The sequence below is a fragment of the Salmo salar genome, chromosome ssa05 (assembly GCF_905237065.1).
Source record: "Salmo salar chromosome ssa05, Ssal_v3.1, whole genome shotgun sequence".
Taxonomy (NCBI): domain Eukaryota; kingdom Metazoa; phylum Chordata; class Actinopteri; order Salmoniformes; family Salmonidae; genus Salmo; species Salmo salar.
In genome coordinates this window covers 48,170,150-48,188,784 of record NC_059446.1, presented here as the reverse complement: position 1 = coordinate 48,188,784, position 18,635 = coordinate 48,170,150, and the positions used below count along the sequence as shown (strand labels likewise).

Genomic DNA, 18,635 nt, shown 5'->3' with positions numbered 1-18,635 from the left:
TTGTGCATTAATATCTTTAAAGAAACCTTCCACTTGCAGACTCATTGGTTCAAATAACTAATTTATCATGAAATACCATAGAAACATTAATTTAGATCACCCACACACAAGATACCGATAGTTTCACTGTGTAAATATTGTAGTACAAGATTTGTGATACATGTTTCATTATGGTACTACACGTAAATTAATCACTGCAAAATGACTAGTAGAGAGAATACTACAGACACAGTGGAATCATTGAACAAAATCTGACATTTATTGATGAAATACAAACAGGTTTCTTTGAATCAAATCAAAAATAATTAGCTATAAAAAAGAAAAAAACGACAGTGAAACGTCAACAGCAGTGTTCCTCACCTGGCTTTCTGTAAAAAGCAAAACAAAGGATTGATTACTGTACTTCTATATTTCCATCAGCCCTGCCTTGTGGATTTGGCCACAGGTTCATCCACATCACAATGGATGTTTTCATTTGCCAAACATCTTGGGAAGAATCTTTGTGCATGGCGAATCCAGGCCTGACACCGGTCTGCCGTGATGTCATTGCATGCGTCATCCATGGCCTAGAGAAGGTTGGCTTGTTTGTGAGGGCGCCTATCATATACCTTCCACCTCCACATGGAGAAAAATTCCTCAATCGGGTTAAGGAAAGGAGAGTATGAGGGTAAGTACAGGGTGGTAAATTGTGGATTGGCCTGAAACCATGCTTGCACCATTTGAGCATGGTGGAACCTGACATTATCCCACACAATCGCATAGGTCACACCATCAGCTCTACAGACCTAATTTAGCTCATCAAGGAAGGTTACAAAAGGAACTGCATTATATGATCCAATACGAGGTCTGCGTCCCACCACACATCTTCCGATATAGCCGCACACATGGTGATGTTGACACCACGTTGTCTAGGTACTTGGTTTCCCGCTGGCCAATGAAATTCCGACCTCTCCTCCTTGTCTTGGCCAGGTTGAAGCCTGCTTCATCCAAAAATAGGAATTTGTGATGGTTTTCGTCAGCATCCAGCTCCATCAACCACTAAAAATACATTTTGGAAAGAGAATTACTGATTACAATGATGTAGAATTTTGGGGAAATATTTCACAACAGACATCTTGAAACTGAACATATCTTCGTTGCTTCACTGTCTGCATTTCTTTCAAAAGGCACACGGTATAGCTGTTTAAGAGACATCTGGTGCCTTTTCAGCATGCGTGCAATAATTGGCAAACTTATGGCTTCCACATTGTTTAACATGTCGTCATTGTCCAAGATGTGCTGCAGAATTTCTGTAAGGCGAATATCATTTCTGGCCTGAACCAAATTGACCACAGCCCGCTCTTGTTGTCAGTCAGAATTTTGCATCTGCCTCCCCTATTTGGCCTAGTCTCAATTCTGCAGATAAAATTACAGTAAGAACACATTTAGTCACATCACCTACTCTGTGGTAAACATTGGCATGCAGCATACAGTCATTTGACAATTGAGAGTAGCCTAATGTTTAGTGCATGCTGAAGATTTACCGGTTCTCATTGTGGAAAGTTCTGATGATTGAGGCCATGGTTCATCTTCTGAGGTTTGGTTGAATCATTGTAGCTGCCTCAGTCATTGTCATGCCATGATTTATGACATGGTCTACAACTATTGCTCAGATTTCATTGGACACTCTTTGCTGTTGTTGCTGCTGTCTTGGTTCGTGGCCTTGTCCTCTACCACGTTCTCCCACACCTCTCAAACGAGGCCCACAACCACTTCTCAGAAGGGGTGCTTGTCCCCTGCCATTCCTTTGACCACCACGTCTTCCTCATCTTCCTCCACCCACTGCTAGACCTCTAATGTGACATGGATCACCTGCCGGCTCCATGTTATCACTATGTTGTTGTAGGTGGATACCACTCATTTCACTATATACTCGTACCACAATGTGAAATCAATCATCAGTAACAAGTTGGCAGTATTGGAAAAGCAATAACAAGGGCCAGCATACATACACTACCAGACACTTTATTAGGTACACCTGCGTGTACCTAATAGCCAGCTCCTTTCGAACAGCGAATCATGTGGCTGCCTGAAACTCAATATATAGAGTATATAGAGTAGAGTGCTTTAGTTGTTGTTCGACCAAACATTCGAACGGGCAAGATGCGTAATCTAAGCAACTTTGACCGTGGTATGATTGTTGGTGCCACACATGGTGGTTCCAGCATCTCTGAAACAGCTGCCCTCCTGGGATTTTTATGCACTACAGTCTCTAGAGTTTACAGAGAATGGTGCGATAAACAAAACACATTCAGTGAGCGGCAGTTCTGTGGGCAAAAACACCTTGTTAATGGGAGAGGTCAGAGGAGAATGTCCAGACTCATTCAAGCTAACAGAAAGGCCACAATTGCTCAAATAACAGTAGTGCGCAAAAGGGCATCTCTTAACGTACAACACTAAGAATAATTCAGGCTGTTGTGGAGGCAAAAGGGGGTCCTACCTAGTACTAGATAGGTGTACCTAATAAAGTGGCCGTTGAGTGTACAGTATAGTCAAATCTGAAAACATGGTCTGGAAAAGTGATACATGGGACCATTGAAACAGTGTCTGATAAAGAATGATGATGAAATATTACATCCATAGATAATGTAGTCCAATTGGTTCATGTTCCACAGTAATTGGTGTCAGTGGATCTCGTTATCCTGAAACTTTCATGATATAAACATGGAATATTGTTTGTCAGTTTCCATAAAACTATGCATTAAGAGCAATGCAACAGTTACTTTTGAGCAGTTGTATCAATTGATAGTTAGATAGATCATTGTAATGAAATTAATAGACAGTCATCTCAGATGTAATGTGTGAATTGCATTTTGAAATGGTAATACTTTGATGTTAAGTTGTGTTATTTTGAACAGATGATTTTAGTTCAATGAAGGTGCTGAAATTAGTGCCAAAGTGATTGTAAATAAACTGTAACTATGCAAGTCAGTTAAGAATAAATTCTTATTTACAATGACGGCCTAGCCCAGCCAATTGTGCGCCACCCTATGGTACGCTCAATCACAGCTGGATGTGATGCAGCCTGTATTTGAACCAGGTATTGCAGTGACACCTCTTACACTGAGATGTAGCATCCTAGACCACTGCGCCACTCGGGAGGCCTAAATATAGAGGTCACAGAGGTGAGGGGTCATAAACCCAGACCTGCCAGTGAACCCTCACACCCACACACCAGGAAATGTAAGACAGTCAGGCCACTGTCTGGAGGACAAGACACAACACACTACCACAGGTTACCTGGCATCAATAAACCTTCATTCAGACAGACTGATGAGTTTCACATCTAACTGCACTCCAGTGCTCAGGGATGGGCAGCGTAAGGTAGATACATAGAGATGGCTGGTCTACACTTACTTTACTGCATAGTGTTTTATCGCAGCTGACAAACCCATCTGAAATCTTAATAGGGTGTGAAAAACTCCATCAAAGTAATGAGAAATTAAGCCTTTAAATTAATGACACAGAAGAAGAAGTAACATTTCAGATGGGGAAATTCTGCAGGATATCACATCAATTATGTCTGAAGACTGAGTCAGCAATTTCCTTCATGGGGTTAAATGACAGAGGGGTAATAAAAAATAGTTTTCCAGTGGTAGGCTGCACCTTGATACTACTTCCCTTGGGCAGAAGACTGACCAGTGAGGTCATTTCCTATTCCCCTGTGAGTGAACGCTCTTTCTAGAAAGTCTTTGATTGGTTCATGTTTGAAAAAGTAATCTTCTCCTTCTCTATGATTGGTGTGTTACAACTTCTGCCTCGCAGGCCTGTACACTGATTGCGTTGAATTAACCTTTTCACGAGAGATCCAAATATCTCTAACCGTCGCCCCTGCATGAGTTTTTTTCATGCATGTGATGTCAGAATGCTCTCAATGTTCCAAAATGTGATTGTTATGCAACAGGACTGCCCTCAAACCAAGGCACGCTGCCTGCTAATTATCTGTAGGCTATGTTTCAACTCGTCAATTTCTAATTATTTTCTAACAAGTTTTTGTTCTAACATTGAGGTGTGTTCCGCCTCCTCGTTAATTCGCATAAGAAGTAGCCCATTTCACTGTTGCGGACAGACTTCTCTCTTCAACAAGAGCCCAAGCACCCCCCTAGTGTTTCCCAGATCAAGTATGAAGATACTGCGCTTCTCTAGTCAGAACAGGCACAAACGTTTTCCCCCCAGCACATTTTCTGGCTGGCAAACGCATTGCCTTCATGGTGTTTTCTTGCAAATTGGACTTTGGACATGTGTGCATTCCTATCAAAGTAAGTGGCTTATTTTCTGTATATCGTGTTGTCGTTTCTGCTGTAACACACCATATATATGTATGGATCATAATGTATTTACTGTTTTATTCACATGTTTTCAAGTTCTGGTTACAGATCATGCATTCTGATTCTTGCATAGATTGTAATGGACACATCATGTAAAATACTTTTTTGAATGTTGTACTGATTATGATGAGCTAATGCTAAGCTATTTGCCGGCTATGTGTGGCAACATGTTTGTTGACATCATACAATGCATTCTGGTTGTCACCTAAGTGTCTGTCAGACCAAAGATGGTATAACAAGGGATAGTTCACTCGACTGACGTTTGGTGCTCTGTGAACTCTTTTGGTGCTCTGTGAACTAGGCAAAATCATGACGTCAATGATCTTCAGGTCAGAAAGTCAGAGCTCTAGAAGGAGGCCAGAGTTCCCGTGTTGGAATTCTGAATTGGATGCCGTTCAAAACAATTTTTCCTAGTCAGAGCTCGTTTTTCCCTGAGTTCCTAGTTGTTTTGAATGCACTGAAGTCGGTAGTCTGAGATTTCCCAGTTTCCAGTTGTTTTGAACGCGGCATCAGATTGTTACTTTGGTACCTCAGGGTTGCCAGCTCAGACCCCCTTTCCAGGGGTTTTATTTTTTTTTACCGGATAAACTTATCTTGTGTTTGCCCCATTTATTGATAAATCCCCTATCATAGTAATATTTCCTGCATCATATCCCCCCACGATACCTTCCCCCATTTCTACCCCACATGGACTTGAAAACCCCCACAAATGAAGTGAACCCCCCCACAACCCCCCCCTAAAATGGTTTCATTCCAGTTTAGCTTTTGCACAAATGGTTAGGCTAGGCAGTAGGCTTGTATTTGGTGTGATGATCTGTGAGGTGAAAACATTTTATTTGCTTTGTGATTTGTCAAAAACGGTAAACGACTTGTCAAGTAATGTGCTCCGGTTCTTGCATACACTGTAACAAGAACATCAACGAATTGTAATATGCTGAAAAGTGACTACACTAAGTTCATATTTTCAGGTAATGAGCGAAGCCATCATTGACTTTGTTTATTTGCGTCTTATAATGAATGGCATTCTGGGATTAGGGAGTTTTTGCCAAATCAAACATCAACAAACATGGCTGCCATCATAAAGAATTTAACTGCTGTTAGCTTAGCTGACACGCATTTCTTTTCTAAACAACATTACATTAATCTCTTGTACTCACCAGAGATGTGATACATTGTAAACTAGTCTAGCTGTTAGGTCGCTAACTTATGTTTTGTTTTTTTGTCAGGGCAAACCTGTTATTTAGACTGGTTTTTCGAAAGAGTATGGCTGTGGATGTGTTCTGTGTGATGCTTGGATGATGAAGTTCACATTTATCTTTTAAAATAAAAGGTCAAATTGAGGAAAAAAGTTTACGAGCTTTGTTGCGTCATACGTTCTGTTGCAACTGTTCCAATCACATATTAGAGAGCGTACGCTGCAGGGACCACTCAACAATAATCACAAACACATGATCTTACGCGTCAAATGGTTAAGTTAGAATCTTAATGCTAACCTGTGATTGGTCTTCAATGACATGTGCACCATTTATTGTTCCTCCCATGGTCCTCCATTGGTCAGGGTTAGAGGTCCTGACCTTCAGAAAGGGTAATCACGGGTTTTAATGACAATGGTGAACAAGTAAAACCTTAGTCCAGCAACCAGATGACTAGAAAAACACATCACGTGATCTGTTTTACGAGAAGAATCAGGCCATTGCAATGAAAACACAAACATAATTTCCACACATAATAATTTCAAGCTGGAGGAAATATCACTTAAACTTAAATGTTTCTACACCCTTAAAAATGTCAACATGGTTCCTGGTCAACCAACTGTGTGGAAACCTGAGGCAAAAACCTCATTGAACAAAGACAAGCATCTCACTTTTGGTGACATTATGGCCGCCCCTCCCCCATAACGTAATGGAAGCGTGCATTAGGTGTTGAGAGAGTAATGGTTAACTGGATGACCTTGTGTAATGTGGCCCTGCAGCACACTTGCTTCGTGACACAGCATTATTCACCCCAGTGAAGGAAGCAGAAGTTGTTTTCTGTCTGATACACATGACATGCTGGAGGGGGCGATGGAAACCGGATGTCTGGGGAGTCCGAGATGTCTCCACACTGTCCAGGGTGACTGGACAGTCTACTACCACAATTACCACTCACCACACTTGCACTGGGCTAGAGTCACTGTCATGATTCAAAACAGCTCGAGGAAGAGAAGGGAGGCACATATTTTCCTCATTCTTACTGTACATGTCTTCCATAAACATCCAATCTGTTTTCACTAGGCAATACTTATACCGGCTTACTAAAACATAATCACTAAGGGGCATGTCATGTCTGGGTTTTGACCCAAGTCCTAGATAAATGATAAGTATTTCCAATATTTGACCATTACTCTGAAGCTTATCTTGATATGACCAATGATCTATCATACATATTACACATTGTAGATTTTAAATGTATGCATATGCAGGTACTGAGCAGGTCATATTCATGATTCATTTACATCTAGAAAAAGTGGAAAACACTAGTTAAATAAGTCATTTGAGGAAATCAAAGAAAACATATAGTTCTCTGTCAAGGATCACTTAAAACTCCACAGGCGAGGTCCTGTATCACCACACTGTGTATCAAACAAATCTAATTTAGCTCTCTCAATAAATCAACTCTTTCCGCCTTCTTTGTTCTGTTCTTCCACTGCATAATCAATCGTTGCTGTCAGCGCCTCCAAGTCGGCAGCCCAGTCCGGTCCAAAACAATCTGATTCTGCACTGAGCCACACTGTCCCAGTCGGCTACAGTCCCTAACCTTGCGCTCAATTTAGCCCCACTTAGTTTATTTGGCCGGGGCTACAATCCTCGGGGTCCTTCTCTGTTTGTACAAGCTCTAAATTAGAAAAGTAAACAGGGCAATCATTTAAGGAATTCAGACACATAACAAGAGAATGGTTCAAAACAAATATGATGTTGCTCCTGAAATATAGAGAGATGCACATTTAGTCCCGACTCTCGGCCCATGTCTTGGACGTAGCATGCGAGGCTGGCTTGGCTAGGTTTTTGTGTAGTGTCAGTGGGGTAAGAGAGGAAGCAACTTGACCAAAGCCAGATGGACCACATTCTACTAATGAAGTCCAACACTGCTCATGCTGACAGAAAGACATATTCACATTATTATTAGAAACAACAACCCACGTGTCCATTTTGGAAATGGGAAAATAAACAAGCAAAATGAGATTGTCTCGTAAAAATCAGAATCTATGACAGGGTAATCATTGTGGGGTCAGGGGATGCTCGCCTCGGTGAAATGCTGTCTGGATGGACATGTCCGTTGAGTGAGCAATGAAGCAAAGAGGGCCTCATCTGGACGTATGCAAGTGCGTTCAAACACAAGTACATGTGTAACGGAAGTGGTTCATACAACCACGCTCAAATGATAAGTAACCTTGCATAAGACCTTAATACTTGTATTAGCTCCCCAATCTATTGCCTAGGCTTTAGCTCAGTAGGCTATCACAGTATTGTGGCACGCACGAAGCCCGGGTTAATATTCAGCTGTTCACACTTACACAATTGTGCATGTACACATGCGCGCACAAACCAGCAAAACATGTACCAGCATTTTAGATTAAAATTGAATTAGGAAGGGGTTGTTTTTCCATGGTAATGTTTGCATTTGTGAATGTCAGAGGATTTGTGAATGTCTCCCAGCCAGTTGTTATTCTCCAGCCTGCCTGGCTCCATGCTCTGGGCCTCAGGTAAGAGGGTTTAGGGTAAGGTGTTCCAACCCTCCTCACCTCTCCCTCTCCATGCGGTGGATAGGTGGAGGCTTTTGTGTGAGCCCACTGAGCAGTAAAGCCATTCTCCAAACATCATGAGCTGCTGGTTGCTGAGTGATGGAAGCCCCAATGCCACTGACCCCTCCAGGCCAGAATCTAACAACGGGCCTCTCAATCTAACACTGGGCCTCTCAGCCACATGTTCCCCACCACTAGATCACTGACCAACCAGCGACCACCACTGTTGCAGCTCTCCAAAAATAATTTCCAATCTAGCATGATGTCCTTTTTTCATGTCCCACCTACCCGCCACTTGGATAATCTTGCCATAACTGAATTGGGGAACATGAACCTGGTCTGAGTTTGGGGGTCTGAGGCTCGGAACATGACTCTTTAAGTGACCTGGCCTTCCTGGCTGCTGTATATTAGCGCTCTAAGGCCTTTAAACATATTGCACCACCTCACTTTCCTTCTTTACTCTCAAAACATTTACATACCAACAGGTCCATAAGACCGCAGCATTCCTTTTGTATCACTTCCATTCTTTATTAATTTATCAAATAACATTTTATTTCTACCTCTCCGCCTCTCTTTTCTCATTCTCTCCCTTTCACTCAGTTTCTAACTCTCTATTGGGCTGTTTATTGAGTCTTTGGTGCTGTCAGGCTACAGAGCTGAGTGTCATTGTGTTATTGTTGTGCCAAGGGCTGGGTGTGTTCTGGTGGGTGTGAGAGAGGAAGATGGTGAGCTCTGTCTTAAGGGGCAGGCAGACTCAGCCATGCCAAAACAGGACACGAGGAGTTCTGCACTACAACCATAACAACAAAAAACATCTGATACGCTGTGACTGAAAGCAACACCATAACGCAAGCATTTTCTTGTGGCCAGGGGTCAAACACCAAAAGGTATTGTAACGGCTGTTGCAGGGAGTAGACCAAGGCGCAGCGTGTTGAGTGCTCATCATGTATTTATTGTACTGAGAAAAACATAAACAAAAAACCGACAGCCAAACAGTTCTGTCAGGTTAGCAACACTAAACAGAAATTAACCACCCACAAAACCCAAAGGAAAACAGGCTGCCTAAAACAGGCTCCCAATCAGAGACAACAATATACAGCTGTCCCTGATTGAGAACCATACCCGGCCCAAAACAAAGAAATACAAAACATAGAAAACATAGAATGCCCACCCTAGTCACACCCTGGCCTAACCAAAATAGAGAATAAAACCCTCTCTATGGCCAGGGTGTGACAGGTATTATAAGAACGACAAGGCCAAGATGTTTTCCTCAATTTGGCTATAGAGTGTCCAGTTGACGGTAAACATGTACTGTAAAGTCATAACTTGCCTGTGGTTTTTCAATAGATGTGGGTGGACAGGCATTGTCTGGAAATGTCTTCTTCCTTTCCCAGCATCCGATGTGTCCCGCTATTGACCACAATTTTAGTATAACCACTTTGGGCCCTTTAAACTCATCCCCTGTATTCACCAGAACCAACGTGCTTGTGACAGTAAACACTACATTGTCCCAGTTGAGAGAAACCAAGGATGAGATAAAAGCTATGACTTGATCAGTGTGCTTATGATACAGTGCTTTTGATAGAGCCAGGTTTGTCATTACTACACCTCACCACCAGTTCATTTAAGGACTGAATCGTGCTCTTTCTGCATTGTCAACAAATATAATATGAATATGTTGTTACCAAGTAAAAACAGTGATAACGACAATTTTGATGTTCATGATACTGATGATGATGATCAAATCACATTTTATTTGTCACATGCGCCGAATACAGCAGGTGTAGACTTTACCGTGAAATGCTTACTTACGAGCCATTTCCCAACAACGCAGAGTTAAAAAGTAAGAAAAATTTGAACACATTTTTAAAGGAAGTAGTAACACAATAAAATATTAATAACGAGACTATACTGGGAGTACCGGTACCGAATCAATGTGCAGGGGTACGAGGTAGTTGATGTAATTGAGGTAATATGTTGTCGAGACTATCATTAATCTGATGACTGTTATTTATTTGATCAACTAACTAACTATCCAATCTGGTTTCTGAGCTGGTCACGGGTGCACCTCAGCAACGCTCAAGGTCCTAAACGATATCATAAACGCCATCGACAAAAGACAGTACTGTGCAGCCATCTTCATCGACCTGGCCAAAGCTTTCGACTCTGTCAATCACCGTATTCTTATCGGCAGACTCAACAGCCTTGGTTTCTCAAATGACTGCCTCGCCTGGTTCACTAACTACTTCTCAGATAAAGTTCAGTGTGTCAAATCGGAGGGCCTTTTGTCCGGACCTCTGGCAGTTTCTATGGGGGTGCCACAGGGTTCAATTCTCAGGCCAACTCTTTTCTCTGTATATATCAATGATGTCGCTCTTGCTGCGGGGGATTTTTTGATCCACCTCTACGCAGACGACAACATTCTGTATACATCTGGCCCTTCTTTGGACACTGTGTTAACAAACCTTCAAACGAGCTTCAACGCCATACAACACTCCTTCCGTGGCCTCCAACTGCTCTTAAATGTTAGTAAAACTAAATGCATGCTCTTCAACCGATCGCAACAGCCCGCCCGACGGTTCTGACTTAGAGTATGTGGACAACTATAAATACCTAGGTGTCTGGCTAGACTGTAAACTCTCTTTCCAGAGTCACATTAAGCATCTCCAATCCAAAGCTAACTCTAGAATCGGCTTCCTATTTCGCAACAAAGCCTCCTTCACTCATGCTGCCATGATATAAGTTGGAGACTTATTTCTCCCTCACTAACTTTAGAGTCAGCTGTCAGAGCAGCTTACCAATTGCTGCAGCTGTACACAGCCCATCTGTAAATAGCCCATCCAACCAACTACCTTCCTCATCCCCATATTTGTTTTTGTTTTTCTGCTCTTTTGCACACCAGTATTTTTACTTGCACATCCTCCCCTGCACATATATCACTCCAGTGTAAATTGCTAAATTGTAATTACCTCGCCACTATTGGCCTATTTATTGCCTTACCTCCTTACTTAATTTGCACACACTGTATACAGATTTTTCTATTGTGTTATTGACTGTAATATTGTTTATCCCATGTGTAACTCTGTGTTGTTTTTGTCATACTGCTTTGCTTTGTCTTGGCCAGGTCACAGTTGTAAATGAGAACTTGTTCTCAACTGGCCTACCTGGTTAAATAAAGGTGAAATAAAATAAAATAAATATAAAATGTTTAATTGTTACTCAATTAAATTAATCTGGTAACAATTAACTCATTAGGAATTTGGGGCAGCACGGAAAAAGTTGTTTAACGAGTTACTATCTCCCGATTTAAACTCTAAAGATATATAGATATCTCTTATATATAGATAATTAACAGTCAATTATTAATTATTATTACCTCATATTAGTCTCATTCTGAACGTTCCTTACTTCTTGATATCTGCAAGAACCCATCCCTTATTGATGAATCAGCAATACCCAAATTGGCTGAATTATTTATTTACTAACTAACTAAATAATAACAGATTACACATGCACACATGAGATAAATGTCCTTAGTGGACTGACACGATATGATGGCTTGTTACACAATGGAAAGGGGGTGGGAAAAGATAAAGCGAGGGAGAGACAAAGAGAGTCAACTTATCGTGCATACATTTGGAAACTACGCTCACAGTAACCAGAATACTTAGCACCCTAACCGTTGCTCATTCGGATTAGAAATGGAATATATATTTACACGTAGCTATCTTTCTCTGTCGTCTCTATGGGTAGTGGCTCGATGTAAGGCTCTGGTTGTCCACCAGAGGTCACAATGTCCTTCTTAGTTGTAGAGCTTCTCTGGTCTTGGAGTGTTCATTAGAATAGATACCTAGATGTACCCACGGTTGAATCAGAGGGGATTGTCTTCCTTCTCCCCTCGTGTCTTTAGTCAAAGTTCTAGGACCACTTTTTCATGCACAACTGCAGACTGTGAATGTTCTGGTCTCGTCTTTACCTTCTTCACTCGTGTTGAGAGTTTCAGAGCTTCTAACCATTTCGTAACATTCAGCTCGCGCTGTATGTCGGCTGGTCTGTAGAGTTAAAACAATTTTCAGCCGTGTAGCCACTGCTCCATGCTGTCTGGTCTCAGTACAAAGTTTCTAACCATTTCAATGTGTGGACCATGGCCTCAAGTCTTTTTGGTCTTGTAGTTTTAACCATTCGTGAAGTCTGGTTTACACCAACCGTCTGCTTGGTCTACTAGGTGACGTTATCTTCTTCTGTAGAGCTTGAGATTTTCAGAGTTTCACCATTTCAAACGTATGGACTACCGTCCCACGTTTTCTGGTCTGTATATTAACCTGTTTGGGATAGGGGCAGTATTTTCACGGCTGGATAAAAACGTACCCGATTTAATCTGGTTACTACTCCTGCCCAGAAAGTTTCTAAAACTGTTTGAATGGTGTCTGTGAGTATAACAGAACTCATATGGCAGGCCAAAACCTGAGAAGATTCCATACAGGAAGTGCCCTGTCTGACAATTTGTTCTCCTTCTAGGGCATCTCTATCAAAAATGCAGCATCTCTGCTGTAACGTGACATTTTCTAAGGCTTCCATTGGCTCTCAGAAGGCACCAGAATGTGGAATGACGTCTCTGCAGTCTCTGGGCGAAAAACAGCAGGAGTTTTTGTGAGTGGTCAGGCAGGGAACAATGACACTGGAGTGCGCGTGTACGAGACTACTCCATGTTTTTCTTTCAGTCTATGAATGAATATAACGTCGCCCGGTTGGAATATTATCGCTATTTTACGAGAAAAAAAATATTTTAAACAGCGTTTGACATGCTTCAAAGTACGGTAATGGAATATTTTGAATTTTTTTGTCACGAAATGTGCCCGCGCATCACCCTTCGGATAGTGACCTCAACGCACGAACAAAACGGAGCTATTTCAATATAACTATGGATTATTTTGAACCAAAACAACATTTGTTGTTGAAGTAGAAGTCCTGGGAGTCCATTCTGACGAAGAACAGTAAAGGTAATCCAATTTTTCTTACAGTACATCTGAGTTTGGTGAGGGCCAAACTTGGTGGGTGTCAAATTAGCTAGCCGTGATGGCCGGGCTATCTACTCAGAATATTGCAAAATGTGCTTTCGCCGAAAAGCTATTTTAAAATCTGACACCGCGATTGCATAAAGGAGTTCTGTATCTATAATTCTTAAAATAATTGTTACGTATTCTTTGAACGTTTATCATGAGTAATTTAGTAAATTCACCGGAAGTTTGCGGTGGGTATGCAAGTTCTGAACATCACATGCTAATGTAAAAAGCTTTTTTTGATATAAATATGAACTTGATTGAACAAAACATGCATGTATTGTATAACATAATGTCCTAGGAGTGTCATCTGATGAAGATCATCAAATGTTAGTGCTGCATTTAGCTGTGGTTTTTGTTTTTGTGACATATATGCTTGCTTGGAAAATGGCTGTGTGATTATTTTTGGCAGGGTACTCTCCTGACATAATCTAATTTTTTGCTTTCGCTGTAAAGCCTTTTTGAAATCGGACAATGTGGTTAGATTAACGAGTCTTGTCTTTAAAATTGTATAAAATAGTCATATGTTTGAGAAATTGAAGTTATAGCATTTTTTAGGTATTTGTATTTCGCGCCACGCTCTATCATTGGATATTGGTGAGGCGTTCCGCTAGCGGAACGTCTGTCCCTAAAAGGTTTTAATTGTAGATTTTCAGGAAACCTAAAGGCACAACCTGGATTTGAGCCAATGTATTAAGTAGTTGAACATTACTCCAACCTCGAGAAAGTGACAAACTGACACGTTTTCATTTTCAACTTTATATTGAACGAGTGCCTTTGATTTGACGGTCTGCACATGCGCAGTTCGGCACGAGACAACCGTTAGAGCATGCTAGCCAACGTTGCCATGATATCACCTACAAGTGTGATCAGGAATTTCTATTGGAGAAGCAGTTTTAGCTTATCTTCATACTGTACTGTCTTTGGTGCAACCCTAGCTTTAACATGAATCACTCCCGCCTACTGACCCCTGAGACTGACTGACAGGTCAGGTGGCTGTGATTCTGCCAAGTGTTGTCTCTATGAGAAATAGAATATACATCTATTTCTATGTTTTTATACTGAACAAAAATATAAACGCAACATGCAACAATTTCAACGATTTTACTGAGTTACAGTTCACCCGACCTAGAATTCCTTACAATCAAATGCCAACGCATTATCTTCCAAGAGAATTCTCTTTGCTTATAGTCACAGCCGTGTATATGTATGGCATTGTGTTGTGTGACAAAACTGCACATAATCTAATGTTTTGCTTTCGCTGTAAAGCCTTTTGGAAATCGGACAACGTGGTTCGATTCAGGAGAAGTGTATCTATAAAATGGTGTAAAATAGTCCTATGTTTGAGAACTTTGAATTATGACATTTTGTGGTTTTAAATTTGGCGCTCTGATTTGTCACTGGCTGTTGAATAGTGTGTGACGATTTCGTCCCACGTACCCTAGAGAGGTTCATTCTTAGCGAGTCCTTTTAACTTCTTGGGGCTATGTGGGACGCTAGCGTGCCACCCGTGGTGCACCCTATCAACAGCAGGTGCATTTCAAGAGCGGCAAATTTGAAACCAAATAAATGTCAAAATTCAAATTTTTCAAACATACAACTATCTTACACTCTTTGAAAGATAAACATCTCCTTAATCTAACCACGTTGTCCGATTTCAAAAAGGTTTTACGGCGAAAGCATAAAGTTAGATTATGTTAGGAGAGTACATTGACAATAGCGGTGTGTAATGTTTTGTCAATTCAAAGACAGGGTCACCAAAACCATAAAACCAGCTAAAATGATGCACTAACCTTTTACAATCTCCATCAGATGACACTCCTAGGACATTATGTTAGACAATGCATGCATTTTTAGTTCTATCAAGTTCATATTTATATCCAAAAACAGCGTTTTACTATGGCATTGATGTTGAGGAAATCGTTTCCCTCCAATAACCGGCAGTCAAGTCAGCACCACAAATTAAATAATTAAAATTAGAAAACATTGGTAAAATATTATATTGTCATTTAAAGAATTATAGATTTACATCTCTTGAACGCAAATCAACTTGCCAGATTTAAAAATAACCTTACTGGGAAATCACACTTTGCAATAATCTGAGCACTGCGCCCAGAAAAATATGCTTTGCTATACAGACAAACGGCCATGTTGGAGAGATCTAAAATCGAAAATACTATGTAAATAATCCATTACCTTTGATTCTCTTCATCAGATGTCACTTCCAGGAATCCCAGGTCCATAACGAATGTAGTTTTGTTCAAAAAAGCTCATCATTTATATCCAAAAAGCTCCGTGTTGTTAGCACATGATCTAAGCCAGCCGGACTTCTCGTCATGAACGAGGGGAAAAAATATATTTACGTTCGTTCAAACATGTCAAACGTTGTATAGCATAAATCATTAGTGCCTTTTTTAACCAGAACATGAATAATATTCAAGGTGGACGAATGCATTCTCTTTTATAACGTATTGGAACAAGGGTACCCAACATGAACTCGCGCGCCAGAGTCTAATCGGCCATCACCGTTCCATGGCTCTTGTTCGGTCAGATCTCACAGTAAAAGACTCAAAACACGTTGTAAAGGCTGGTGACATCTAGTGGAAGCAATAGGAAGTGCCAAAACATTAATCAACCCCTGTGTGTTTCAATGGCATAGGCTTAAAGGTAATTCAACACATCAGGTATCCACTTCCTGTCAGAAAATGTCTCAGGGTTTTGCCTGCCAAATGAGTTCTGTTATACTCACAGACACCATTCAAACAGTTTTAGAAACTTTAGGGTGTTTTCTATCCATATATAATAAGTATATGCATATTCTAGTTACTGGGTAGGATTAGTAACCAGATTAAATCGGGTACGTTTTTTTATCCAGCCGTGAAAATACTGCCCCCTAGCCCCAACAGGTTAAGCACTCTGGCCAAAGGGGATGTTCCGTCACGCTGACATGAACTCTGAGCTCACTTGGGCCTGGCTACTGACTTGGCACAAGTTTATATGAAAAACAATTCTAATTTAGAAGGCTAAAATCACATTGCTATCTTCACAAAAGTATTCTCATATTTAATCATATCATTTTTACAACATTTAGATGTAAACCTGATACATAGGACGCGTACACTTTCAGAGTTACCGGTGCCTTGATATACAATCCTTAATGATAATAAACAATGTGACAGGATTATTCTTTAAGTTCCCACCGACCATTTCCCACATTCTTTATGTTAGAAATATTGTTCCATTATCCACTTTTAGATGTTAGAGTTAACCCCCGCAAGGTTGGCATAACTAGCAGCGTCCTCAGCGCTGGCTGGAGTGTTTACGGACATATTCAATCTCTCGCTATCCCAGTCTGTTGTCCCCACTTGTTTCAAGATATCCACCATTGTACCCAAGAAAGCGAAGGTAACTGAATTAAATTACTATTGCCCCGTACCACTCACTTCTGTCATCATGATGTGCTTTGAGAGGCTAGTTAAGGATAATATCACCTCCAGCTTACCCTACACCCATGACCCACTAAAATTTGGATACAAACCCAATAGATCCACAGAACACTGCCCTATCCCACCTGGACAAGAGGAATAACTATGTAAGAATGCTGTTTATTGACTACAGCTCAGTCTTCAACACTAGGATCTGAACCCTCGTCCTGTACAACTGGGTTCTGGACTTCCTGACGGGCCGCCCCAGGTGGTGAAAGTGGGCAACAACTCCTCTACTACACTGATCCTCAACACAGGGGCCCCACAAGGGTGTGTGCCCAGCCACCTTCTGTACCCTGGGGGCACACTGCCTGCCCTCCAAGGCATCTACAGCACCTGGTTTCACAGGAGAGCCAAGAAGGTCATCAAGGACCTCAGCCACCCAAGCCACACGGCATGTACACCCCACTACCATCCAGAAGGCGAGGTCAGTACATGTGCATCAAAGTTGGGACCGAGAGACTGAAAAAAAGCTTTTATCTCAAGTCCATCAGACTGTTAAACAGCCATCACCAGCTGGCCTCCACCCAGCACTCTGCCCTGAACTCAACTCTGCACCTTAGAGGCTGCTGCCCTATGTACATTGACATGGAACACTGGTCACTGGTCAGTTTAATTAATTAATAATGTTTACATACCCATTTCATATGTATATAATGTATTCAAGTCCATCCTATTCAACTATTGCTGTACATATAGTACTCTATCCACGTATTCTTCAGATATACTACATCATCTATCCACATACTGTCCATAATGTCTTTACATCCCATAACATATACAGTACCAGTCAAATGTTTGGACACACCTACTTATTCAAGGGTTTTTCTTTATTTCTCTACATTGTAGAATAATAGTGAAGACATCAAAACTATGAAATAACACATGTGGAATTATGAAGTTTTGATGTTAGATTCTTCAATGTAGCCACCCTTTGCCTTGATTACAGCTTTGCAAACTCTTGGCATTCTCTCAACCAGCTTCACCTGGAATGCTTTTCCAACAGTCTTGAAGGAGTTCCCACATATGCTGAGCACTTGTTGGCTGCTTTTCCTTCACTCTGCGGTCCAACTCATCCCAAACCATCTCAATTGGGTTGAGGTCGGTTGATTGTAGAGGCCTTGTCATCTGATGCAGCACTCCATCACTCTCCTTCTTGCTAAAATAGCCCTTACACAGCCTGGAGGTGTGTTGGGTCATTGTCAAGTTGAAAACAAATAATAAGCGCAAACCAGATGGGATGCCATGCTGGTTAAGTGTGCCTTGAATTCTAAATAAATTACAGACTATGTCACCAGCAAAGCACACCCACACCATCAAACCTCCTACTCCATTCTTCACGGTGAGAACCACACATGCGGAGATCATGCGTTCACCTGCTCTTCGTCTCACAAAGACACGGCCGTTGGAAACAAAAACCTAAATTTGGACTCATCAGACCGAAAGACAGATTTCCACCGGTCTAACGTCCATTGCTCGTGTTTCTTGGCCCAAGCAAGTCTCTTTTCATTATTGGTGTCCTTTAGTAGTGGTTTCTTCACAGCAATTCGACAATAAAGGCCTGATGGGGCGACAGGTAGCCTAGTGGTTAGAGCATTGGATTTGTAACCGAAAAGTTGCAAGATCAAATCCCCGAGCTGACAAGGTAAAAATGTGTCGTTCTGCCCCTGTTCCTAGGCTGTCATTGAAAATAAGAATTTGTTCTTAACTGACTTGTTTAAAAAAAATCACAGTCTCCTCTGAACAGTTGATGTTGAGATGTGTCTCTTACTTGAACTCTGTGAAGCATTTACAGTGCCTTGCAAAAGTAATCACACCCCTTGGTGTTTTTCCTATTTTGTTGCATTACAACCTGTAATTTAAATTTATTTTAATTTGGATTTCATGTAATGGACATACACAAAATTGTCCAAATTGGTGAAGTGAAATGAAAAAAATAACT

The 18,635-nt window shown here is 41.2% G+C and overlaps 1 long non-coding RNA gene across 1 annotated transcript in view; it reads left to right on the top strand.

The window, feature by feature from the left end:
• The first annotated feature begins 4,034 nt into the window (after positions 1–4,034).
• The window catches only part of LOC106605014 (uncharacterized), a 40,242-nt gene continuing 25,641 nt past the window's right edge, over positions 4,035–18,635 (top strand). The window contains exon 1 of the long non-coding RNA XR_001328774.2: positions 4,035–4,298. This is a non-coding gene — a long non-coding RNA (uncharacterized lncRNA). The remainder of the gene's footprint in view (positions 4,299–18,635) is intronic.